The sequence below is a fragment of the Trachemys scripta genome, chromosome 5, assembly GCF_013100865.1.
Source record: "Trachemys scripta elegans isolate TJP31775 chromosome 5, CAS_Tse_1.0, whole genome shotgun sequence".
Classification (NCBI taxonomy): Eukaryota; Metazoa; Chordata; order Testudines; family Emydidae; genus Trachemys; species Trachemys scripta.
In genome coordinates, this window is record NC_048302.1 from 90,922,714 (window position 1) to 90,949,375 (window position 26,662).

Consider the following 26,662-nt stretch of genomic DNA (forward strand, 5'->3'; position numbering starts at 1 on the left):
GCAGTGGTACCCCCCGTGAAGCTCTGGGATGGGCACATGGCCTGACATAGCCCCTTTGCCAGAAGCCCCCTTCCCCTCTGGTACTGGGGAACCCTTCTTATTTTGCCACTTCTTCGGCACCAGTGAGGGGGAATGGTGCTGGGCAGGGCCCAGTGCAGGCGGTGTGCTCCGCACCGATGCCGAAGTAGGAGTGGAGTCCACACAGGAGGGCTCTGACGAAGGACGAAGCGCAGCCTCCATAAGGAGGGCCCTCAAGCAGATATCCCGCTCCTTCTGGGTTCTAGGGCACAAGTTCTTACATATCCTGCACTAGTCATTTTTATGGGACTCCCCCCAAGCACTTCACACAGCTGTTGTGGGGGTCACTAATAGGCATCGGTCTGTTGCATGACGAGCATGGTTTAAAGCAGGGGGAAAGGGGTAGGCCCTGCTCTGGGGCGAAGTCCCATCCAGGACTCTAACTACCAAACTAACCTAACACTTAAGTTAATGGCTAACTACACACCTAGAATGGAATTGACATGAGCAAGCACTCTAAGAAGAAACATGCTGTGCTTCACTGCTCATTTGCCTGCTTTTTGTTGCATCTCATTCATTTCTATAAATTTTTCTTTAACTGTAAGCTCTTTGGACAGGGGCCTGCAAAGTGTCTAATGCATTTCTAGCACTGTACAAATAATAACGTTTAGCAAGTAATCAAGGCATGCTGCTGAAAATTGGATGAATTATAGATTAGAAACTAAGGGCTTTATTCTGATCATCTGAAGTATGAACATGTTTCTCTGACATGTCCAAGCTGTGGGTTCAGTCCTATAAGGTACTTACCCTAATCTAGAAAAGAATTTAAGCATATGGTTAACTTTAAGCACAGAAGTAGTCAATTGATGCTAACTGACTTGTTAGGGTACTCTGCATATATACAGCTCAACCAGATCTAGCTTACAAATGCAATTTGAAACACTTTTGAGCACATCAACAATTTTTAAAAGGAAAAAAAGAAAAAAAGGACACTGCTGCTTGGTGGAAGGTCAGAATCAATATCTGTAAGGGGGGTATCATATAAAATGAAAAGGAGCCAAATAATCTCTGGTGTAATCTCTGCAGTCAGAGGTATACAAGGGATAAATTTGAACCAAGTTAAAGCTGCCCAGCCCGGCAGTAAGTCCCCTCACTGGAACATGAGGAAGATGTGTACCTGCTAGTGGGAGATTGCACTTACCAGTACCAGTCTTTTTAGATCTGTCCCAGTGTTCTACATCACTCTTAAAAATGAAAAGCATGGTATTAGAGCTAAGTATTGTTATATGTATCTTAATAATGTGCCAAATGACTGCTCTCTGGAAAATTCAAAGCGGGAGGGGGAAAAACAATCTTATTTTTAACCAAGAATGTTGCTGTTCATTTTTCTAGAAGAATTCCCAGCTCAAACAATGTGGCAGGCTGGCAAGAGTGAGCTATTTCCTGTGGCCTAGGTTCCTACTATTGTTTACAAGTCAAAGGCAAAGCTAGCTAGTAATGGGCTGTCCCATTTCTAGTCACGTTACCAATGACAGGTCTATATATTGGAACATGTATTATGAGGGATTTCTTGAAGTCTTTTTCCTTTCTTATAAGCATTTTGACAAGAAAAGCTTCTAGAAAGCTCTAGGTCTTTTCCAAAGAGTTTTATTTTTTAGAAAACATGTTTTTACCCTCAGCAAACTTGCATTTCCTAAGAATCAAACATCTAAGCTACCCTTCAGCTTAATAGCATTTGCTGCTTTTGCATTACCAACTCTGTTCTCTGAAAATTTCCGGGTTATAATGGAAGCCATTTTGCAGCCTTAACTGCCAGGGTTGCTACCAGCGAAGCCCACAACAGAACCCATGTATTTTGTTAACACTGCTGCCATCTCTCTGAAGTGTTGAGGCAGATGCTGTTTGAACTCTTTCTTTGGAGAGACATAATACATGTTTATACATACATATATGTATGTATAAACATATTAGGCATACTTGTTGTAGGCCAAATACTTCTGAAAATATACCCTGACCCGGTTAGTCATTATTGGAATGGGTGAGGCTACATATGCACAATGCTACCATTTCTCTTATTATTATTACTCTAAATATTTGTATTATGGTAGTTCCCAAGTGAACGTAGGTCCTATTGTGCTGGGCACTGCATAAACATAGAAAAGAGACAATCTCTGCCCTAGATGGTTTACAATTAAAGCTAACTGATGCTGGTTATTCCAGACAAGAACTGTACCAAGTGTTGGACCTGAAATATAGAAGCCTCCAAAAATAGCTTTGGGTTGAGTTTAACCTACATTCATGAATCCTGAACTAGGGGAGAGTAGCAGGGGGGATGGAACAGGTGGTACAAAACCAGTTACTTTGGTTTTATACCACCAGGGGAGTCCTCTAAAAATAGAATCCCCAGCTGCCCCTTTACCTCATCTCTAAAATGACTGAATACACAAGGAGGACTACACCTGATCTGAGGATTTGGCCCTTAATTTTTAAAATATCTACATCAAGAACACCTGCAGCCACAGACTGTATCCACTTTTTATGGGAGGTACAAAATTAATCCCTTTTAATTTCCCCGAAGACAATGGAATTACACCCGGGATGAATTAGGCCTACAAAGTGGGTTTGTTCCTTCTGCTGGCTCTACAGCCACATCTAATTAATTATTTAAATGGCAGAATGGACATTAGTGAACACTGCATTTGGGCATGAAGCATTTTTTAAAAACAAATGCCATTTAAACTCCTTTGAAAATACAACAACAAAACTAATGATTGGCAAATAAAAAAGTAGAAACAGAATTATTAGGATGAGGGAAGAGAATCAAAATAAGGACATTGCACTGGATTCTGATCTCCATTAATTACAGGGGAGTTACTCTGGATTTTCATCATTATGACTGAGATCAGAATCTGACATGTGCAGAAAGGAAGAAGGTCACATCTGAAAGTCCTTTGGAATGAAGTCTGATGTTATCAAGGGGATTTACAGAAGGTAGATGCAGATTTCATTCACAGCCTTAGAATTATGCCAAAATGAACCAAAAATAATGAGCTCCATATTAAGGTGCTGATTTTAAAAGCTAGATTCCGAATGGTTACACCAATGTAAATTCAGAGCAACATCAATGAAATTATTTCAGATACACACCAGTGTAGCTTAGATGAGACTCTGTGCTTGTATTAAGATCTGGAGTTTTGGTTTGGCACTCCTAATTACAATAAACCAAATTATCCTCCTATTTACATCCGAGTAGCACCTTTATACAAACTCCATGTAAATAAGAGAATTTAGCCTATTGAGAATAAAATGTTACATTCAGTGTATCAGTCATTTCTGTTGTGTGCCAAATCTATATAGCATTTCACTTGAGTTTGTATACAAGACAAAAATTGTTCTCTGACCACTTTGATTTCAGTTTTATTTTCTTTTTAAGCAAACCACATCCTGGTCCAAATTCTGCTCTCAATTGCACTGTTGTAAATTTGGTTAATTCCACTAAAGTCACTGGTGTAACTCCAGATTTACACTGGCTTAGTTAAGCTTGGAATCTATCCCCTAATGTGCCTAGCTGTGCACTATTATTCCATGAAGGACATTTTTATCCAGCTGATAATGAATCAGCTTGAAGACTGACTCACTAAACCTGCTTTTAAACCACGAGAAGCCTTTACTCTTAAAATATTTACTACCATGTGTCCCAAGTTGGGGGGAGGGAAGCTTGTGGCTTCTAAGCCACAGCCCATACTAGAGGAGTGCTGAGAGCTGCACTGCAATGTGACTCAGGCAGAATTCATCCTGGAGACTCCTGGAACGTGCATATTATAGAAGAAGCTCCATGACCCTTTCAGGTGCTATGGCACATGCCCAGTCAGCTAAGCTGGCTGGTGCAGAGCAACCCAATATCCTACTTCTCCTGTCCCCTCTTTTTTGGTAGCTAGTACCTACGGGAGCACTGGCAGCAAAGACTGCCTGCACTCCCCCATACGATTGTGCTGGTCCCTGCCCAGGAAGTATAATGGGTGGGTGAATAAAGGTTCCTTTCAATCCCTATGCTCCATGCCCCCACAGACATTAACAAAACTAACAAATAAAAATAGTTACAGTAGCACGCAGAGGCCCCAGTCAGATCATGGCCCTGCTGTACTTCGGACAGAGTCCTGTCCCAGAGTGAACAATCTAAATTATGAGAAGATACAACAAGCTGGTATAGTAAAGAAACAGTAGGAGTAGGGGAGAGAAGAGGATAAGTGACAGGTAGGGATAGTCATGTGGTTATGCCACAGGCTGGGCACAATCGAGCCCACTGCCATTAGTGGGAAACTTTATTGAAGCCTTTTGAATGTTTAAGGGGAAGATTCTGCACTCAAATACATGAACCCATCCCACTGACTTTAGTGGGAATTCCACACAAATATCTGAGGACCAAATGTGGCCTGAAATAAAATAATTTCCACTGGCTTTCCATCCTTACATCAGTAGGCCATGGGTGTCCCTTACGGAGCCTTGTTAGTTTATCCCTAACATAGTTATCTAGGTGTATAATCATTCTCAGTTACTTGTCCTTGTACTAGAATAAGACTTTGGTTTATTACTCCTAGGTAGGTTCTGGATATACAAGGCCAAATTTTCTGCTGTTATAACTCTACATCCCAGCAGAGAATTTGGCCCATAGTTGTCTGAGGGTTAACAGTTATTGCTGAAAGGCTGAAAAGTCAGCCTGATAGAAAATGGAGAGGCCTGAAATCTGACAGGAGGATACCACCTGATAGTTCAGAGAAGGAAGAGGAGAACTATCATCTTGCTGGTTAGTGGCAGCGCCTTTCCCACCTTAAACAGCAAGGAGCAAGGTTCTGTTTTTCATAAATAGATTATTTTTGGCAAATCAGAGAAAAGTCTTTGGCACTCTTGCTTCTGGGTGGTACAATTCAAACCTTCCTGATGTAAAAAACATCTTCCAAGCTCTTGTGGTTCCATCTGATTGTTCTGTTTAGCCATCTCTGCTAAAGAGATGCCTCTCCTACTCTGGTAGCAGGTTCTCAGAGTTTTTTGTTGGATCATTGGATGGCTGCTCTTCTTACCTTGAGCTCACTGTCTCTGCAGCTCTGGCCCACTGATGCTGCACTAAAGCTGGATCTCTAGTAGGTGCTGGATCTTTGAGCAGAGCATGCACAACTCATTCCACAAAGAAAAATCCTTGGGCTCAATTAAGACACTCAGGACTCACTTCCTTTTGGTAGTGGCTGAAGTTTATCTTTGTGCTGGCTGATCAAAGTGCCTCCCCATCAGTGCTAGAGATCAGACACACACTATAATTAACTATAGATTATGTCCCCAAAAAATAGCCTCTTAACAGATCTGCTCTGCTTCATCATCTGGAGGAAGTCCAATGTTCAGCCCCATGTGCCTCTTCCCATCAACAATCACAACAAATCAAGGTTGTACTGCAACAACTACTCTGATTTTTTTTACCAACCCATTTCTTTCAAGGCCAACACACCCAGAAATACCTTGGGCACAATGCAAGGCATCCTTGTCTGCTACTCTGGCTAAGCCCAGCCAGTCTTCAGATCCCTCAAACTTCCTATTTGGCAAATGACAACTCTTTGGTGGAGGATGACTAGATGAGATTCCTTCTGGAGCCAGTCACCACAACTTCAGTGACATATGTAGCCTGTTCAGAAGTGTGATGCCAGACACTATTCTCCCCTTGATGTTAACAACAGGGCCGGCTCCAGGCACCAGCCTGGCAAGCAGGAGCTTGGGGCGGCCGCTCCGGAGAGGGGTGGCACATCCAGGTATTCGGCGGCAATTTGGCGGACGGTCCCTCACTCCCGCTGGGAGCAAAGGACTTCCCGCCAAATTGCCGCCGCAGATCGCGATCGCGTTTTTTTTTTGGGGGGGCTGCTTGGCGCGGCCAAAACCCTGGAGCCGGCCCTGGTTAACAATGCTATCTCCAGAGCACACTTATACCCTGCTGGTCTTGAGCATGTAAAACCAACATTGAGAATAAAAACATTTTTGTGTTATGATGAATGAGCTAAACACTTGTTTGTAGCCTTTTGTCAATCTCTGATCCTCTCTAAAATGAACTAGAGATGAATTAATATTCATTTATTAATTAATTTATATGCTTTAATGTACATAGGAATGTAGTACTGGAAAGGACCTCCTGGGTCATTGAGTCCAGTCCCCTGCCATCCCATATCAGTGCTTATAAACTTATCAAGGTGCATCTGAAACACAGCTAAGTTGTTTGCCCCTGCTGCTCCTAGTGGAAGGCTGCTCCAGAGACTCATACTCCTCTGATGATTAAAAACCTTCTAATTTCCTACCTAAGTTTATTCATGGTCAGTCCATACCCATTTGTTCTTATCCTTCCATTGTCCTTTAGCTTAAATACCTCTTCTCTCGCCCTGGTGTTTACCCCCCACCCCCCCATGATGTATTTATATAGAGCACTTATATCCTCTCAGCCTTCATTTTACTAGTCTAAAGAAGCCAGGCTCTCTTACTGTGTTTTCCATTCCTCTTCCCTGCACCTGTTCCAGTTTCAAAGTAGTCTCTCTTGAACATAAGCAACCAGAATTGTTCACAGTATTTCAGAGAAATTATCAGGGCCTTGTAAAATGTACCTGGCTTCAGACAAAATAGTAGGTATTACAGGATATGAATCCTGCATCTGAAATCTATAGCACATGCATTTAATGAAGAGAAGTGTAATGAAAGTGACATTTTAACAATAAATGTGGAAAGTATTGTTCCTAGGGCTAATCTCCTAAGAGCCAGTCACAGACTTTCCACCAGAGAGTTGCAGAACTGTATGGGGGTTGGAACATCATGTGAACGAGCTCTGTGGTTCATAGTCTTAAGACTAAAGCAATCCTCCATCTTCAGATCTATTGATGTTAGGCACGTTCCCAGTGTCCAATCTGGAGGTGGTGAGATCACTGTCTAGGCTCTAGGGCATGGTGTGTGTGTGTGTGTGTGTGTGTTCATGTGTTACAGAAGAGGCATTAATCTGACAGAACTTGATCTCTTCCTCACCCCAAACTGCCATTAAAAGAGAGTTAATGAACTCCTCTTGATTTCCTTGACTGAACTCTATTTCATAGATGGTAGCAAGGGAGAGGAGTGGTAGCCATTCAAAATTCTTCTAATCTGCATCCTACTCCTTACATTAGAACAGCTGGGGGTGCATTGAGCCAGCATCACTTCTGTGAGCTTGACTGCCATAAAGAATTATCAGTGGAGCAAAATGGTGGGAAGGGGCTAGCTTGATTAGGTAGTGAAGCAGCATTATAAATTGCTGCTGAAGGAGATATATTGTGTCTTAGCTGGGAAGCATAATGAACCAGTAGCTGTAGAGACTTTTGGGATAGGTAGTGGCTTTAGGCTTGACTGCTGAACACCTGTCACTAGAATGGTGGCTTTCATGATTTTCATGTATAAAGATATTACCTGTTTAGTTTATTCACACATTGGGATTTTTGGAGATGAGGTGTGCAGGAGATGACAAAAAGCTGAAAAAACTTCAGTAAAAGCGACATAGTTAAGAGTACACTATATGATTAAAAGTCATGGGCCAGATTCTCTGGTCATGCTGAGATAGACTCAACAGAAGAGTGTGGGGGGGAGGGGGAGGGTGTAAAGATGGCATCACTTTTATTCTTCCCCAAGCTGGGGCTTGGCCAAGGATTGTCCTGCTCTGGGCCATAAGTTCTAACCGTAAGGCTAACTCACACCCAGCTGCCCACAGCTCCTAGGGGCCATGAGGACAGCTGGGATCACTGGCTGTAAGGATGCCTCCTTTCCCCAAGATTGCTGATAGTAGTCTCCTTATGCCAGCTCTATGCCACCCAGGGATTCACTTAAAAGCCTTTATGGTTGGTATGCATCACCAAAATGGCACAAGGAAGCCATGGTGGGACCAAGAATCTGGTTGCATGTGTTTTAAACCCCTAAATTACCATTAACACCTTATATAATTTGAGAAGGCAGATTTTACAATCCAATTTTTGTGTCACTAAGTGTCCAAGATAAGAGAATTGAAAAGAGTACAATAGAGCACAATGGAAAAAAAAAAATCAGTGGTGCTTTTGTTTAGTGTTTCACTTTGGGGTTCTTAATGATGGAGTTTGGAGGTTCCAAACACTCCAGGGAAATCTTTGTTTAAAAACCACTTTCCTTTTCACTAGAATTAAATATATAGTTTATTGGTCTGAGTTTTCTAAAAACAAAAACAAAACAAAAAAAACCACAGAGACACACTTTTACAAATGTTCTAGTTTGGGCCAAATTTAAGTTGACAGCATCCCTTTATTCCCTGGTGTGCCCCAGAAGTTCAACAAACAGAAGGTTTTTAGGGACAATATTGCAATGAGGAGGAGGACCAGGTCAACCTTTGTCTTTTAAGGAGACAATATTTCCATGACAGCTTTTTTGCCTTACCCATTCTATTGTATTTTTAAATATAAAAAAAACCAAACATTATGAGTGGTTATACTTAATAAAGAATAAAAGGAGAGGGCAGAAGAAAGGACAAGTGAAAAGTAGGAGGGGAGAAAGGAGTATGAAAAAAAGAAAAAAGTAATGAGTGATAAAGAGGGGCTAAAGACAGCAACCAATGAAGAGCTAAATAATTAAAAAAACCTCTGTCCTCCAGCCCCCAGGAAAACCCTGACCCCAAGAATAGATTATACTCCAGAAAGAAAGAAGAACCAGTCTCTCTGAATCTCTGATGCAGCCTCATCTAAAATATTGTCTGATATACTGGTCACCCATTCCAAAAAGGCTTTTGAAGAATTTGACAGTGTTCAGAGGGCAAGGAACATAAGGGACATGGAAAAGCTATCCCTGGAGAAGAGACTGCAAAAATTGGGATAGTTTACCTTATAAATAATATGAACAAGTATATTAAAAAAAATAAGTGGTGTAAGAAGTAGGGCTGCTAGCATTGTCTATTAAGGTTGCCCACAACTTTACTATAAGATCCTGTTTTCTGTTGTTTATAACTTTGCCAAACTTTAATAATTTAGGCTGAAGTCTCTCTCCTGGGTGTTTGCCTCAGGCTGAATTCTTTTGAGAACTTTCAGCCAAAACTTTTCAATTCTCTTCTCCCCCTGGGAGCAGGGGTAGGGGGAAAATTCTGGTGACCTTTTTGCTGAAAGAGTCTAGAACCCTCATGGGTTGGAGCTGAGACTTGAAATTTAATAGGGGCATTGCCTTTGTGTTAGGGGTGGGTGTTTCCATGATGCTTCTGACGTTTCCATGAAAATCAACCCAAATTTGGCCAAGTTCTAAGCCTTTGAAAATAAGTTAGTGCACACATGGTCAGTAGAGGACACAGATTTTTGCAGCTAAAGTTTTTGAAGATTCAATCTGCACTGGGCCTGCTCCAGCCTGGGCTGGAACAGGCCTTTCCCTGCAACTGCAGCTCTGGGCTCGGCCAAGTCCTGGGTCCTGCACTGAGAGTAGACAGCCTGTCTTTCCTGTGTTCAGGCAGCATTGAGGAGGAAGCTGCCTGATTTGAATGCAGAGGGGACAAAAGCCAGATCTGGGAAGGGGAATAGGTTGGGAAAAGGAGCCAGGAAGGGGAAGGGGGAGAGAGAGAGAGAAACAACTGGGAATTGGATGAGGTGGGGGGAGGGGCAAGAAGAGGAGAGGAGAGATCTGCAGTGGATGGGCAAGGAGACTGGTACTGGTAGCCAGGAGTGGAGCCTGAGACTGGAACCAGGGGTGGAGATGAGGTTTGTTTGGGCAAGGAGATTGCAACTGAGAACCCATGTGGTAGGGGAAGCAGGAGATGGGGGACAGAAGACAGATCTGAGGAGGAGCCAGAGTGTGAAGCAAGAACTGGTAGTGACAGGGACAAGGAACTTGGGAAAGTGATCCAGGAAGTAAGATTGGGATGGGGAGCCTGTGGAGACTCAGGTGTGGGAATATCCCAAATTGAGGTATCTGAGGTTTTGGAACAAATTGATAAATTAAAGCAGTGATAAATCACCAGAACCACATAGTATTCACCCAAGAGTTCTGAAGGAACTCAAATGTGAAATAGTAGAATTAACAACTGATATGTAATCTATTGCTTAAATCAGCCTCTGTAGCGGGTGACTGGAGAACAACTATTGTAATGCCAATTTTTACAAAAAAGGCTCCAGAGACGATCCTGGTAATTATAGGCCAGTAAGTCTAACTTCAGTACCAGGCAAATTGGTTAAAACTATAGTAAAGAAGGGAATTATCAGACATTCAGACTCTTATGTTTATCTATATGGTTTTTATAAAGGGAAATCATGCCTCAATCAGAATTCTTGGGGTGGGGTGGGAGAAGAGAAGTCAACAAATGTGGACAAGGGTGATCCATTGGCTATAACAGACTTTTAGAAAGCCATTGATAAGGTTCCACACCAAAGGCTCCAATCCAGGGGTGGGTAAACTATGGCCCGGGGGCTGCATCTGGCCCTCAAGCTCCTGCCAGGGGGTGGGGTCAGGGGCTTGCCCCACTCCACACAGCTCCTGGAATCAGCAGTATGTCCCCCATCTGGTTACTACACAGGTGCACGGCCAGGGGGCTCTGCCCCTCCCACTTACTGCCCCCCTGGAACTCCACCCCCATCCAACCCCCCTGCTCCCTGTCCCCTGACCCCTATCTACACCCCTGCCCCCCGACGGGCCCCCCGGGACTCCCATGCCTATCCAACAGCCCCCTGCTCCTTGTCTCCTGTCTGCCCCCCAGGACTCCCTGCCCCTTATCCCCACCCCCTTACCATGCTGCTCAGAGCACCAGGACTGGCAGCTGCACCACCTGGCCAGAGCCAGCCATGCTGCTGCGCAATCTAGAGCACTGGGGCAGGCTGGTGGCTCTTCCAGCCATGCTGCCTGGCAGGAGCTTGCAGCCCTGCTGCCCAGAGATAGGGTGACCAGATGTCCCGATTTTATAGGGACAGTCCCGATTTTGGGGTCTTTTTCTTATATAGGATCTTATTACCCCCCAACCCCCGTCCTGATTTTTCACACATGCTGTCTGGTCACCCAGTGTGCACATGTGTGGGTCCCAGCTGCTCCCTGTCCCCCTCATTGAAGCAGATGTGCAGGGTTACTGCCCTAGGAACTGCAGGGCAACAGTGGACATGGGGCTGGCTGCAGGCAGGGCAAGGGGTGCGGGGCTGACTGGAGACAGGGGTGTGCGGGGTGGTCTGGCTTCAGGCAGGGCCGCAGGGGGGTGTGGCAGGGGTTGGCTGGAGACAGGGCAGGGGGTGCAGCAGGGGCTGACTGTGGGCAGAGCGTGCGCGGCTGGAGTCAGAGCAGGGGGTGTGGGTACAGCCCACCCTGTATGGTAAGTGCTCCCACCTCCTCCCTCCCCTACAGAGTAGCAGCAGCAGCCTGGGGCTCAGGGGCTATTTAAAGGGCCCGGGGCTCCCCTGCTTCCACCGCCACGGCCCTTTAAATAGCCGCAGGAGCCCTGGGGAAGCGGTGGGGCTCCAGCGGCTATTTAAAGGGCTGGGATGGTAGAAGCAACGGGAGCCCCGGACTTTTTAAATAGGCTCCAGAGCCTTGCAGCCCTACCCCAGGCCTCCAGCAGTGGGGCTCTGGTGGCAATTTAAAGGGCCTGGGGCTCCAGCCCCTGCTGGGAGCCCCAGGCCCTTTAAATTGCCCCCTGGGAAAGCCGGGCCACCCGGATACAGCACACCAGCTCTTGCCATTACACCGTACCGGGGCTTGGGCATGGGGCCCTTTTAGGGGCAGGGCCCAATTCAGGGGAATTGGTTGAATTGGCCTAAAGCCGGCCCTGCCAGCCGGGAGCTCAAGGGCCAGGAAGGACGGTCCTGCAGGCTCGATGTGGCCTGCGGGCTGCAGTTTGCCCACTTCTGATCTAAAAAAGGTGGGTTTTCCTTGAACAGGTTTTTAGGTGTACCTTCTTCCTGTGGTTGGTCTGTGACACCTGGGAGTGGTGAGTCACTATAGAAACATTTACAAGCAGTAACTGGGAGGTGAAATTCAACAGCAGCTGCAGAAGTGGCTTTAGAGTGTATAAATAGACTTTTACAGCAGACCAATGACAGACTTATCACTTGCATACAAGTCCTGTTTGGTACAATATCCCCACTCCTCCTTCCCTTGCCTGCCACCCAAATCTATAACATGACCTGGAAAACACACAATTGGGGGCATATGGTGAGTGGCTCAGAATCCTTCAGAGACCACAATCTGAGCTACTTACATAGTCCTTCCCATTTGCGGCACACAAGGGGTTCTCCAAACAAAATAAAAATGAAAAGGTCCTTTCCCCACTCCTTCCCTTGAGAAGGAATCAGAATAAAAGTGGCCAGTCTTTTCATCACCCCTTTGGAGTTTAACCTTGATTTAACCCTAGATACAAGTCAAAGTCTGCCTCTCCTTTTATTTACCTTAACTTTGTACCTGATCCACGCAGTCTCTGGGACAGCAAGGTGTCCTTAGCCTGTTTGCCAGAAACTGGGAATGGGCAACAGGAGATGGATCACTTGATTACCTGTTCAGTTCATTCCCTCTGAGGCACCTGGCATTGGCCACTGTCAGAAGACAGGATACTGGGCTAAATGGACCTTTTGTCCAACCCAGTATGGCTGATCTTATGCAAGGTAAGAGACTCTCCTTACTGCTCAATCCTTGTAATCAGCCATCATCTCACTATAGTCACCACACCTGCCTAGGGAAGGGGTTCCCCCCCCCTTTTTAAGCTTTCCCCTCCAGGCAGCACAAGCCTACAGGTGTCTGGTTAGTACTGTCTGTTCCCAGAGGAACTTGTTAGCCTTCTCCCCAGCAGAGTAAGGGTGTGCCCCCTCACAAGGTATATAAGCTCACATTTTAAACAGAGGTGATCCCAAATTGTCAACCAGATCCAAAAACAAACAAACCAACCAACCAGTGACTTTGGGGGAGAGTATGGATCCAGCTCCGAATTTTGTGACTTATGCCCCTGTTTATAATGGCTTGAAACCCAAAACCGAACTCCAACACCCTCAGAAGTTGGGGAAGTTCAGATCTGGGTTTGCTTCTATTTCCAAACTTCCTGATTTGGGCCTATATATATATATATATATATATATATATATCATTTCAAACTCAGTTTTGACATCCTCCACGTGCCAGCACTGGAGATCTATAAGCAAGGACACGTCTAAACTCCACGATAATTGGAGAGACTGGTTTTATGGGTGACAGAGGGAGGAAAATGGTTTGAGAAGATGCAGGGACACTAGGCACCTCCCGAATCATTAAACCCTGTTCTCCCTCCTGTCACTGTGCAGTAAGATTTCTCTGCACAAGCCTCAAGCAGCGGGTGTTTCGTGAGTAAATCCAAAGGGCAGAGCAGAAAACTTGACCGAGGAGGCTGCATTGTGCGCAGGATCTAGAAAAACTCGCGGCTTCCGTTTTCTCAGCATAGCCGCCTTGTAAAATGAAAGTATATAAGCCCTACTAGGGGGCTGGGCTGCCGGGTTCTGCTCTCCGGCGGGGCAGTGGGAGGAGGAAGAGAAGGGGGCGGCTGTCTAATTGGTGACCTTCCCCCGGGAGGGTTAGACTTTGGCTTCAGTGCAATCTCGCTCCGCAACAGCAGTTTCAGGGCTCAGCTTCTTTCAGCAGCACCACTCGCCTCAAGCCGCGACCGCAGGTAAGGGCAGCGCTGCTGGGTTGGGCGGCTCCTCCTTTCCCATCTGCTGGTACAGGAGGGGAGCAGCGAGGTGAGGGGCTTAGGTGGGGGGAAGCGGACAGTTTGAATCCCGTGGCGGAGCTGCTCTAACAAGGAAGAAATAGTTCTGCCGAGGCAATTTCCAGCCTGTGCTTCTCTTACCTAGCAGTTTCTCTTTCCGGCCTGGGGCACCTGTGATACCAAGGCTGATTGATGGCTGAGCCATACCCTGGAGGGCTAAGGAAGGGGTAATTGGTCCTAATTCATACCATGTAAAATGCACCTAGATACTGCAACGATTCATCTGAAACAGTTCATTTCAGCTGTTGGTGTGCTTCGTCCCCCGTCCCCCCCCGCCGCACACCCAACATGGGGAGGACAAGGGAGTAAACAAGTAAGTTAATATCTATCTATGTATCACCAGTCAGTGGAAGAGGGCGGACAGGTAAATTATCTGCCTGGCTGATAGACTTTCGTGATCCTCTCATAAGCCAGCAATATTAAGAGTTTGCTGTTTCTGATAAAGGTAACACTAGTTTCACAAATTGGGATAGCGTAGAAGAAAGATTATCTATTTTATTAATTTTAAATGTCTCACTACAACACTCTCAGCAATCACTAGACATGTGTATTGTGTTATAGTGTATTTGTTGGGTATATTTTGGGGTATTGTGAATTTAATTTAAGAAAGCAGGCTTGGATGGTTGCTTACAATGGCTTTAAAAAGGAAATAAGAACTGATTAACAGTCTTGCCCTGCAACATTGTATTCAGGGGGTGGGATGTCATTTTATCATCAAGTAATGAAGAAATAACTAACTTCATCTCTGTAGAATCTTTTGGAAACATGATTTTTTTCCTATTTTTTGAAATCTATAGTAAAAATGATTAAAAATTACTGAAGTGTGTAGTTTTATGTTTGGTCAATGTACATGGTTTATTGAATGAAACCATGTAAACACAATAAGCTGTAAAATGATTTTTATACAGGTGTTTATCTCAAATACACAAGACATTTTCTTTTTAGAAGACAATGCAACTTTGTACTTCATACTGTCTAGACAGCAATTGTGAAAAGATGCCTAACCTCTATTAGCTAGTGAGGTCTTGTTTTGCTGTTTTCATTTTCCTTTATTTTCTCTGGTCCCCCTTTTCTCACTGCTGAAATTTAAGTCTAGTTTAAAAATGCTATAGCATGCATTTGTTTGTACAAAGGTTTCAACATTAGCATGCAACACAAATTAGCTCTGCTGCAGAAATGAGATAACATGGAAGAAATATTGAAATGGTCAGCACAGTAATATTCTGACACAGCATGTTAATGCTGTTGTGATGAAAAAGGCCTAATTTTCCTGTCTGGATGTTTTGAGGAATGCACATGCCTTTACTAAGAGCTGCTGTATGGTTTGCATCTGTGGCATAAATATTTTCATTACTATGTAGAAGGGCACAAGCAATAACTGTAGATCCAAGTATTCCCCAAACATGGGGTGTTTATATACTAGAACTAAACCGCAGGATATACTTAACTCTTAAAACCTATGGACAAAGTGGTCCAATAGATTCACATTGTATAAGCGGTCAACAACCATGGCATGCTGCTACATGTAGTATTTCATGTAATGCAAGAGACCAGATCCTTATCCCACTGAAGTAATTGACAGAGCTGCCACTGACAAAGGGACCAAAATTTGGCCCCTATTTTCTTCATACCAGTTGGCCCTGTATACATTGGGGCCAAATTAATTGGTTATGTAATTGGACAACCCTCTGGAAGTCCATAGAATTGCACCTGCTTTACCAATGCTGAATTTGGCCTAAACACTTTATAAACTCTATTGTTCAATAAATCATAAGATTTCCAACTCAGGGTATCATTCTCATAGCCTGTTACCCCCTCCCTCAGTTTTTATACACATTTTAGAAAAATAAAAATGAAAAATTATATTTGGTAGAGTGCAAAAGCTGAGTCAGCTGGAATGTGTATGTCATTTGTCTTTTTTGATAAAACAGGAACCAAATAGTGGCGATTGGTATTTGAATATCTCCCTTTCATGCTGGGCAGTCACCCTCTGCCTTAGGCTAAGCCTTTCAGACAATTTACAGTAGGATAATAAGAGCAGAAAAAATGCCATGCCATATAAGACTTTATCCAAAACTAAAACCATGAAAAACAGTAAGGGTTGTTTTTTCCAACACGAGTAGAGAAAAAGGAGGTTCTACACATACAGGCTGACAGTCAGAATAAAACATGCATTTGGAAAAGAAAAGCAATTTCAGGGGTTTCTTGAAAGTAGGGTGGGATGGACGGAGATGGATATCAAGGAAGATTAGTTCCTCACTGTAGAAGCCAATACAGTGAAGAGCCTGCTAAAGCAGGATGGCAGAATCCCTAAAAAGTGAGAGGTCTATTGAAATGAGGCCTAGAGAGGAATTCTTAGATGTAGACCCTGTCTACATTCTTACTGAAGTTGCCATGATAATCATATTGTATCACCCAACCATCTAGGTAATTGGAGAGAAAAGATGAATCTTGGGGGGAGGGAGAGGTGAAGAGGAAGGGCACTCTGTTTGGCATAGATGACCCCCCCATCAGGTATTCTTTTAGGGCCAAGGTCAATAAACTAGCTCTTGAACACTGGATTGAGGCAATATCAGTTTTATCTAAAAATATTTTCTGGTTGAGGGGGAAGAGATATTTATCTTCATCTGAATTAATCCTTAAATTTCTCTCAATGTCATTTTAAAAGTCCTTCTGCATTTCTTGCTTCTTACACATTTATACCAAGTTGTGTATGAAGGGGAAGTTCCTGGCATTATCTTGTTTTTCATCCATGCATCTGGATGATATTTCATTAGTAAATGGTTGAAACAACTAAACTTTAGATTAGTTATTCAGAGTCTAAACAGATTTATAATTCTGCATGGGAGATCCAGCTATTTTAAAGAACTTATTGATTATAAGGCTAGAAGCCATTGTGATCTGCCCTGACTTCCTACATAATCACAGGCCATAGGACTGTCTTGAATTCATTTTTTGAACTAGAGTATTATCTTCTGGAAAAAAAATCCAGTCTAGATTTTAAAAAATCCCCAGTGAGGGTGGGGTGGGGGAAATCTACCACAACCTTTGGTAATTTATTCCAATTGTTAATTAGCCTCACTAAAATTTGCACCTTTGTCTAAATTAATTTAGTTTCAACTTCCAGCTGTTGGATCTAACCAGTCCTTTGTCTGCTAGATTGAGGAACACTTTTACAGAATTTTTGTCCCCCCATGCAGGTACTTATAAACTATGACAAAGGAGAATATTGTGGGGTAACTTGATTAGGTTAATTAGATTGAACTCCTAGGCCTAGATCCACAAAGGTATTTAGGTACCTAAGTCCCAGTTTTAAGCACCATTGTTCAATCCACAAAACTCTTGGCTGGTGCCTACCTCTGTAGGCACCTAAAATTTATTTGCTGCCTGAGTTTTTGCTGTGAAAGTGCCCTAGGCACCTAAGTTTCTGCCTCTGGACATGTGCACTGCCGCCTCATGCTAGGCATCCAGATGCCTACCTCCCACCTAAGGCCCTGTGATAGCCTCAAGCCAGATAAGCAGAGGAACATCTATCTGACCCATAGATCTTGATCTGGTAAGTAGCCTCTGAGTATGCCTACCAAATTGGGTCCCCATTTAAAATCTGTCTGGAAGAGGCAACACAGTACCACCCACCTTAGTACTTTTAGCCCATGGTTTAGCACACACCTGGGATGTGAGACACCCAGGTTCAATATAGCTCTGCATCTGATTTTAACAGGGATTTCCCACTTCCAGAAGAATGCTCTAACTACTGAACTATGGGATATTTTCATGTGGGTCTCTCACCTGTTGAAGCTGTTCCACTTTGGATAAATAATTAAGTGATATTAGGGAAGGGGGATTAGACCCTGACCTCCCACCTACTAGGTGGGTCCCCTAGCCACCAGGCTGTAGAATCACTCTGGATCTAATCTCATTGAGTGCTCTAACCACTGGGCTAAATGTTATAAGGTAGGCACCACAACCTACTCCTCCTCTGGCCATTTTGTGTAGAATGAGGTTGGTACCTCACTCATTCTCACTAGAAACAGCTTAGGCACCTGTGACTGAGAAGGGTTTCTGGTTTTGGATCAGTAGCAGAGATGGACACCTCCCTGCAGCCATGACCATCTTTGAGAGACAGGTATGATTTAGGACCCACCCCTCTTGTAAGATATCCCCCCAGGGGCTAGCTTAGGCAGATCATCTCCTTGGGTACTGGCTTTTGTAGATTGCCTTCTCAGGCACCTATTTCTCCTGTCCCCTTCATTGTGTAGAGAGCCTATGTGCCCAACTCAGGCTTTGTGAATCCCATTATTTCAGTAATTTTCTAGGCACCTTCAAATTAGACAGTGCAATGCTCAGCTTAAGGCCCTTTGTGGATCTGGACCCTGGAGTCTGTCTTTATCAGGTATATTTTCCAATCCTTTAATTATTCTTGTGGCTCTTCTCTGAACTACTCCAATTTATCAACAGCCTTCTTGAATTTGACAGCAGAACTGTTTTTACACCAGTGCCAAATAAAGAGGTAAAAGAACCTCTTGATTCCTGAGATTCCCCTGTTTATACATCCAAGTATTGCTTTAGCTCTTAGTCACAGCTTTGCACTGGGAAAACAGGACTTGATCCAGGTAGCTACTGTTATAGACACAAAATTTGGTGCTCTCAAACTAGGTGAACAATTTAGAAGGGTGAATAGATGGTACAGAGGAAAAAGCCTGTCATACAGAAAAATTGACTGAAGAGACATTTTATCACTGTGTCAATGGCATTCTTTTCCTAGTTTGATATTGCATGTGGTATGAGGTTTTTAAAATATTTTGGGATGTGGTCCAATTTCTGTACAAGTAGAAAGATAGTGATTATGCTCTAAGTGCTGGCTTACAGAAATAGTTTAATGACGAGAAGGAAGTAGGGCTTAAGATCAGGGTCTAAAGTTTCACCAGGCTTGAATAAACAGATGATTCAAACAGTCTACCTTTGGTAGAAAGAATTTTAAAAAAAAAAAAGTTACAAATAGAGTTCCATCCCCATATCAATTTGAGATAGTGTTTTTCCTGAAAACGTACAGAAAGATTTAAGTTGTACCTTTGTTCTTTGTCAATATAAAATTAGTGAGAGCCAGCTGTGGAGAGGTTACAGGAAATAACTTTCCTACCTCACAAGAGTGCAACAAGAATTAATACTTAACAGTAGGCCAATTGCTACTGTGCAAACAGGCTTTAGAATTCCCAAAAGGAACAAAAACGGCAGACTCTAGTTTATCAGTATAGACATTTTCTAGCTCTTGATCACCAGAACAGCATACAAGAAAAAGGAACTTGCTACAAAGATCACCAGGTTCTCCTCCCAAATTTCAACGTTCCCTACTTTAAGCCTGTGTGGTGCTGCTCTCCTGATCAAGAAGAAACCCTGAGGTAGCAATTCTGTTGATGATTAAACTGGTCAGAATTGCAGAGCTGATAAATTCTGGCTGCTCTACCCTCAGTAGAATTAATGGACTCTGCTCCCTATAATCTTATGTTTCTCTAGGTCAATAAAGTGCCATTACAGGGTGAGCTCATGCACATACACATGCATGCTAGTGCTAGCACTCTCTCCCCTCTTGCCAATAATGAAAATAGGTCCTAGAACAAAATAAATAGTCTCCCCCCCCAGATTGTGAATGAACAAATAAAGTTTACCCACAATTGCAACAAAATCTTACTAGTTCAAATGTCTGTCTTTCCTTTTATATCTGTCAGCAGGGCCCAATAAGTGAATGAGCCTCAGCCCCATCTATTCTCACAGCAATTTAACTCTTCCTGTCCCAATTCCTTAAGGCTGCAGGCCTGAAATGGAAAACCTGTTTTTGGTCTTGGTTCTACTTGGGTAGTCCCTGCCCAACTGTCCAGAGTTTTCTGGGTCCCAGATGAGCAATTTTCCCATTACACAAAAAAGTTAGTTTTTAGTAGACAAAAAGGTGTTGAGTTTATAATATACTTTGTATTAATTAGAAGTGGGTCTAAGCTGCAAAATTCAGATTGAAACTTTTCCATACTTTGGGAGGGTTTGTATCTGGCAAAATCAAATATTACAGAGTACACACATAGGTACTGTAGGAGTAAAGCCAACCCCCAAAGTTAAAATCATAAGTGTGCCTGAAAAATTTAGACATTTATGAAACAGATTTTTTTTTAACTGCCTCCTGATTTTTGAGCTCCCCTGCCCACTTCAAGTGGGTGTGACGATTAGTGTTGCCAACTCTCAAATTGATAGTAACATAATTCTGGCCACTGATGAAGAAAATCTCTAGAAGACCTAGGTGAGATTGGGGCCCCGTTGTGCTAGGCATTATATAAACAGTAAGAGACAGTCCCTCCCTGAAAGGTTACAATCTACAAAAGTTACAATTTTGTGCTGCAGAAGGCACAAAATAAGTCAGTTCTCAGCCCAAAGTATTTTCCATCCATGAGGCAAAGTGAAGAAGGCACACTAGGGAACTGAGAGGAAAGAATAACTTGTAGTCAGCCTGGGGAAGTCACTATTGCAGGAGATCCTAGTCAAGAGCTGTGGCTTTATTAACAAAGTCTGGATAAATTTATGACCATTTGTAATTAGACATGCTAAGATAAGAGGAATCATTTCATGTTAACAAGTGTAAACTCTTAATTTCAGGGATCAAGAAGGAACCTCCATATTACTTTGCCCAATTTGCCCACTGAATTGTGGCTATATTTCACCTTTTATGGAGGCATGTAATATTATATAAGCCACCATTAAGAGGCAGGATACTGGATATGATTAATCTCTGGTGCAGTTTGACAAGATGAAACATCCATGCCGCCTGACTATTTAAGAGATACTACCTCTAGTTTTCAGAATTTTATTGGCCATTAATCCCCTCTGGTAATTGAAAAAGCTCTTTGGCTCTGGATCTGATCTTGAGCTATTTTTACTTGATTGTGACTATTGCCTTGAATGGTGTTATTCCTGATTTACACTGAATTAAATGAGAACAGAACCAGGCCTGCTGTGTCCAGTGTACTTACATGGCGTTCAAAGGCATGTCTTTATCTCCTCAAGTCTGTATATAGCTCACCACAAGCTTAAAAACAAACATGTAGCTGTGAAAAACTTAATGCTCCAGTCCCCTGGGAATGTGGGTTTGTATTTTGCCCTCACAAAGAACAGAGTGGGGCTTTCACCCTGAAATCCCACTCATCTGATCTAATCAGATAGAGGCAAAGTTTTCACCCAGATGTCCCTTTGCCTCTATGCTATTATTTAGTCTCCTAGATTTAAATTTTGCTTGTGCAATTATTTGCCCTAGCAAATAATGCATTCCATGTCTACTGTGGGCATTTACACAGGCCCATTTTCACAGATTGAGGTTTTGCACATCTTTCGGTACAGTTTTGAAGTCTGTCTTAAAATTTGTCACATTTTTGCTGTTTAAAATAAAACTAGCACATGCCAGAGAGGAGTGGGAGTTTCAGAGTCTCAGCTTTCATCAAAAGCAAACCAATGTGTTTTGACTTCTCCTTTCTGGTAGCATTAATACACTTAAAATCTCCCTTTTATGCATTTTCCCCTCTGTTTCCACTTTTGAAATCATATGACAGACTTCCGTAATTTATATGAAATTTACCTTTAATAGATTGTTTAAAGGTTTCATCCAATATACTTGCACAAAGTGAGCACAGAGGTAGAAGGTTTACTGCTTTTCATCTCGTAACTAACATAGTAACTATCACTCATGAGTAAGATTGTAGAATTGGGCCCTCACAGGACTAATCCCACTCTGGTTACTCATATGAGTAACTACTACTCAATGCGAGTAAGGGTTGTAGATTTGGGATCAGAATTGATAGCATGTACATGTTATGAAACTGTACCCAGCCAAATGCTCTACCAAATCAATTCTTTAAATTGAAGCAGGGAAGTTTACATAAATTACTAAACCTACTATTTAGCCTGTTAACAGCACCGAACCAATAGCAGTCCCAGACTGATGGGACTTTCAAGCAATTTATCTGACTCTGGCAAAGCAAAGCTTGGAGAAGCAGTTGTGCAGGATGGAAGGAGGAGATATATTAAAAAAAGTTTCTGTATGGGAGCCCATCAGTTAAGCATAATGGCTTTGCGCCACAGAACATTAATTACTAGGTAAGTGTTATCATACCCAAGATGGAGGTGGAGAACTAAACTTGGAAAATAGAGTTTTGAGTTGGGTTTTATTTTGCTATTCTAGCCAATTACATTTAGATTTGTGGCAAACATTTCTGCTAACGTTTGAGATAGTTGGTGAAAGGCTTATTTCCACTGTTTTTCTAAACCATTCTGTCAGACTTAATCATGCACAAACATCTGTATGGTTCATCAAGAAGTGAAAATCCAGTAGGACATTTAGATGTAAAAAGGTGCAGGCCAGATTTGGATGCCTTATCCCCTTGCCATTTATTGGAACAGCCACTCTGAAATGCTTCTCCCTATCAAGCGAAACATTAAAACTGGAAAACATTTCTTCAGTTGGTATGAATGTTTTAGGTTTCATCACCAAGCTTACAGAGAATAACTGTTTCAATGAGAGACTACAATTCAGTGATTGGGAACTGGAGTAGGAGATCTGGGTTCCAGGACCAGCTCTACTTCGGACTCATAACAAATACCACTAGGTAGTGTCATGTTATGAGGAACCAAATAAGCATGTTATGATGCTATGCCAGTATACTTGCATGTCTGCCTCATGTAAAGTTGACTCATTGCATATTGACAAAGTTCTGACACCTAAAATAAAGTTGGAAGGTATTAATGGCTTGATTTTTCAGAAGTGCTGACCACTGCAGCTCCCACAGTAGCTGTGGGTACTCACCCACTCTGCAAATTATAATCTAATTGCTACCATGTGAGATAGGCCTGCAAGAACTGGGGCAGATCCTGGACAACAGGTATTGTGAAAATCTGGAAGGATGGCAACCTGAAACTCACAACTGGCTGGAACAAGATGAGTGATGTGTCAATGGAAGGCAGTTTCAGTTTCTAAATAATGATTTAAGTAGTAGAATGCTTGGAGGAAGTTGCAGAAGGACAAATCAAAACCTGTAGTGATGAAGCACAGATATTGATATTTTGGTTCCTTACAGGCAAGTTAGATTGTGTTGGACTCTAAGAACTATTATTATTCTGAAAAGGAAAGTTTCAGAACAATGTGTGAGGGTTTAGTTATGTTGACTTATTTTTAAGAGTTCAAGTTGTGGATAAAAAGCCCCTGCTGCCTGAAAAATGTATTATGTAATCAGCAAAAGATTCTGCAATAGATCCTGCTAAACTCCTCAAATAATAGTGTTAGAATTATGTGAAATGGGGAGTTGGTTCCTAATTATAGGGGTGTGCATTTAACAGTGTTATGTAAATAACCACCACTAGCAACCAGGTATTGTGTTTCCACAGTGTTGACAGTGACTGATTTTTAAAGAATGCTTTGTCTTCATCAAAAGTATTGTGTGGTTTAGGACTACCTTAGTTTAGTGATGGCTAGCAGTGAAGTGAGATTTTTCTAGAATCACCAGTTTTGAAATCCCAGTTTTGCTTTAGTCTTACCTACCTCTGTACATTTTAAGCATTTCAATCAGACTAGAATTATGGGATTACAAACTGAGGCAAATATTGATTAGTATCACTTACCTGCTGCCATCTGGAACAGAAATTGGTTTAACAGACAACACAGTGGAGGTGAGAGACTGAAATTGGGAAGGGGAGGAAGAAATTAGACAGGAATATTTTAAGATGGACTGCAGTCAGCACTTTTTTTAAGTCATTGAAGAATTTGTATTTTCTTACCTATCCTTCCCCTATCCACTCTATGCCTGATCTTCTCTTTTTAAAAAAAGGTGTCAAACTGATCCCCAAATTTGGTGCCTGAGTAAGTGATGTGAGCAGATAAGAGTACTAGCTATAACAATCTTTCATCACCACAGGAAAGCAGTTTGATCAAATGATCAGCAAAATGAAGTGTATATATGCCTGTGCATGCATGAAAGCGGGAAGAAAGTTCTTGTCACTCTTTAGTCAGCTATGTTTAATATACAATTATCACTTCAACTTTTATCTTCTAGATGATTTCTAACCTTTTTCATAGCTTTTAAATTTACATGTAAACCCTGGACTAATTTGATAGTCAATGCACAAATATGCAGTACTTTGAGAGGATGGGATAGCTGCTGTGAGCAAATCTATCTCGGTGCAGGTGAACAGGTAGCTGTATTTGCGGGGGGGGGGGGGGGGCGGTAAGAGCAGGTAGCACAAACAAGGGACACTCAGTGACAGGACCAGACTAGTAGAAGAGGTGACGGTTATAATTTCACTTGCTGTCACTATAAATGTAACATTAAACAATTTTTAAAAAGGTATTAACATTTGGGTCTAGATGGAGACTAAAGCAAAAGAAGGTGGTCAGTGACATAAAAAGCACACAAATTTTATTTAAAATTCATTCTAATATTTGAGGATTTGTAGCTTTTGAATATTTTTAGTACAGTATTGAGAGAGTGGTCATTTTATCCATGCTATATCTGTATAGTCTACCAAGAATTTAGAAGGACAAACATACATTTCCTGAATGAATTTTGAAAAATTCAATTGTGCAATGATGTGCTAATGGACTTTGACACTGAACTCCCTTTCTTATTAATGGGAAGGCCTTTGCCTCCAGGCACATGAGGAATAAGCGCATAAATTAGAACCTTTAGAAAGGTTAAGACACCAGTTTAATAGGTGGAAGGGAAAAATTCTCACTTGTTGATTTGGGGAACTTTTGGTATTTGCCTAGAGCTTGTTTTTTCCAAACTTTGACATTTCCAGTCACTAGTGCCTCATGTAAGAGCTCATTTTCAATCTTAGTCTTCACAAGACACTTTGGCCCAAATTTTCAAACATGTCCACTAATATTGGGTGCTTTAGCTTTGGGGTGCTCAACTTGAGTGTTCAATATCTCTAAAAGTTGGGGCCTCAATGTCTCAACTCCATCTGACTGGTATCAATTACAGTGGCAAGACTAGCAAACAGGTCTGATATCTACATAAAGACTGTGTGAGTTCACCGACCAGGATTTTCAAAGGTGACTAGTAATTCTGAGTGCCTTAATTGTTAGGTGCAATTTTTTTTTAAGGGGCCTAATTACAAGAACCAGGTACTTGGCACTTTAAGGTTGGACACCCAAAAATTGAAGTACTCTGTAAAGGTGTGGACTCACCCCTGCAGCACCCCCTACTGGTTGCTTTGGGGAATCAGCTCATCCAGCATCTGGAGCACTCTCTCTACAGGCCAGTGATCCATCTGTCCTCTTCTGGCCCCCGTATCCCTCCCAGGACCCAGTGCCCCTATTATTGGGATGCTGCCCCCTGTCAGTACCCCACAGATCTAGGTCTCCCCTCCCTGGGGAACCCCCTCCCACTATCCCCACCTTGCCTCAGTACTAGGCCACTGCCAGTCACCAACTAGCCCCCGCTCCCTAGGGCAGACTGCAGTATAAACCACTCATCACTGGCAAGAGGTGTTTGGACCTGCTGCTGTGGCCTAGCCCTGGGCTGCCCTCTGCAACCCCCAGTACCCCTTGGGGTAATACTAGGCCACAGCCTGGGGCTTTCCAGGCTGGAGCTCCTCAGCCTTTCCCCAGCCCTGCTCCACTCAGGTACTTTTTGTCTTAGCTCCCTGCAGCCAGGCCCTTCTCTCTCTCTGTGCAGAGAGAGACTTTTTTGGCCTCTGGCTCCCAGCCTTTTTATACAGGCCAGCTGTGGCCCGATTGGGGAAGTAGCCACAGGTGTGGCTACTTCACCAATCAGCCCAGCTTTTAGAGCTGCAGCCCTCTGCCAGGGCTGCTTTAAGCCCTTCCAGGCAGGAGCCGGGTAACCACCCTGCTACACACCCCAAATCACTAATCATTTCTGAAAATCTTGTCCAATATAATTTGAGGTGAATTTTCAAAACATGATGCATATTCAGTTTTTGTATTACAATTTATGCATACAAGTTATATGCAAAAATCACATGTGCACAAATGGAGGCCTTTTGTAGACAGTGTATCTAAAAATAAATGTCAGAACGAATTGGTATGGATTGTACCACTTTTCTTTTGCTTTGTATCCCTATCTTGAATTCCTACCTCTTACTTGGTTTTAAACAATAGTTTTGTGTTAAACTCACGACATCTATTAAAAGTAATATGAACCATGAGAGAATTATAAAAATAAAGTTATGAGCATGAAAGTTTTCCAACAGCTGAAACGGTCATGATCAGTAGGAAGGAAGTTATTCATATAGACTTCTTATTGTGCAACAGTTTTAAATGGCTATTTATCTGAAATATTTCTCAAGGTTTATGGCAAGTTATTTAGAGATGACAAATATCAGTAAGGCCTCTAGCACACACCAATCCTGTGCATATGATCTCTTACACCAGTTTTGGCTGATTAAAAACTTGGACTATACATCAGACTGTTCAAGTAAAACTCATGCCTATGCTCAGTGAATATGGAATTGTCTCATGGAGACTGTAGATCTAAGCATGTGATACTACATGGATCAAAATAGAGTATCCTTACACAAGATGAGGGGTGCAGCAATGAATTTAATTTTTTCCTCAGTCAGGTACAGCCCTCAGTCTCCTGGCAACATGCCAATGTACCCCTCAGTTGAGCAGTGTTAGACAAGAATGTTCAAATAGTTAGCTTGTGTTAATTTCCAGGATGTTGGATCGGAATTATATTTTCCAAAGTTTTCAGGTAGCTTCGCTTAAGAGCACCTTCCCTTTTCAATGGAACAATACAAACAGTCCTTGGCTATCTATAGGCCTTTTTCACCCAAAAATCTAATCTAGTATAGTAAAGCTCTTTCCTCCCCCCCCCCCCCCAACCCCCCTCTCTCTTTACA

At 42.7% G+C, this 26,662-nt stretch overlaps 1 protein-coding gene across 1 annotated transcript in view; it reads left to right on the top strand.

The window, feature by feature from the left end:
- The first annotated feature begins 13,536 nt into the window (after positions 1 to 13,536).
- The window catches only part of TEC (tec protein tyrosine kinase), an 81,417-nt gene continuing 68,291 nt past the window's right edge, over positions 13,537 to 26,662 (top strand). The window contains exon 1 of the mRNA XM_034771741.1: positions 13,537 to 13,672. The gene's annotated coding sequence lies outside the window, so the exon portion shown is untranslated. The remainder of the gene's footprint in view (positions 13,673 to 26,662) is intronic.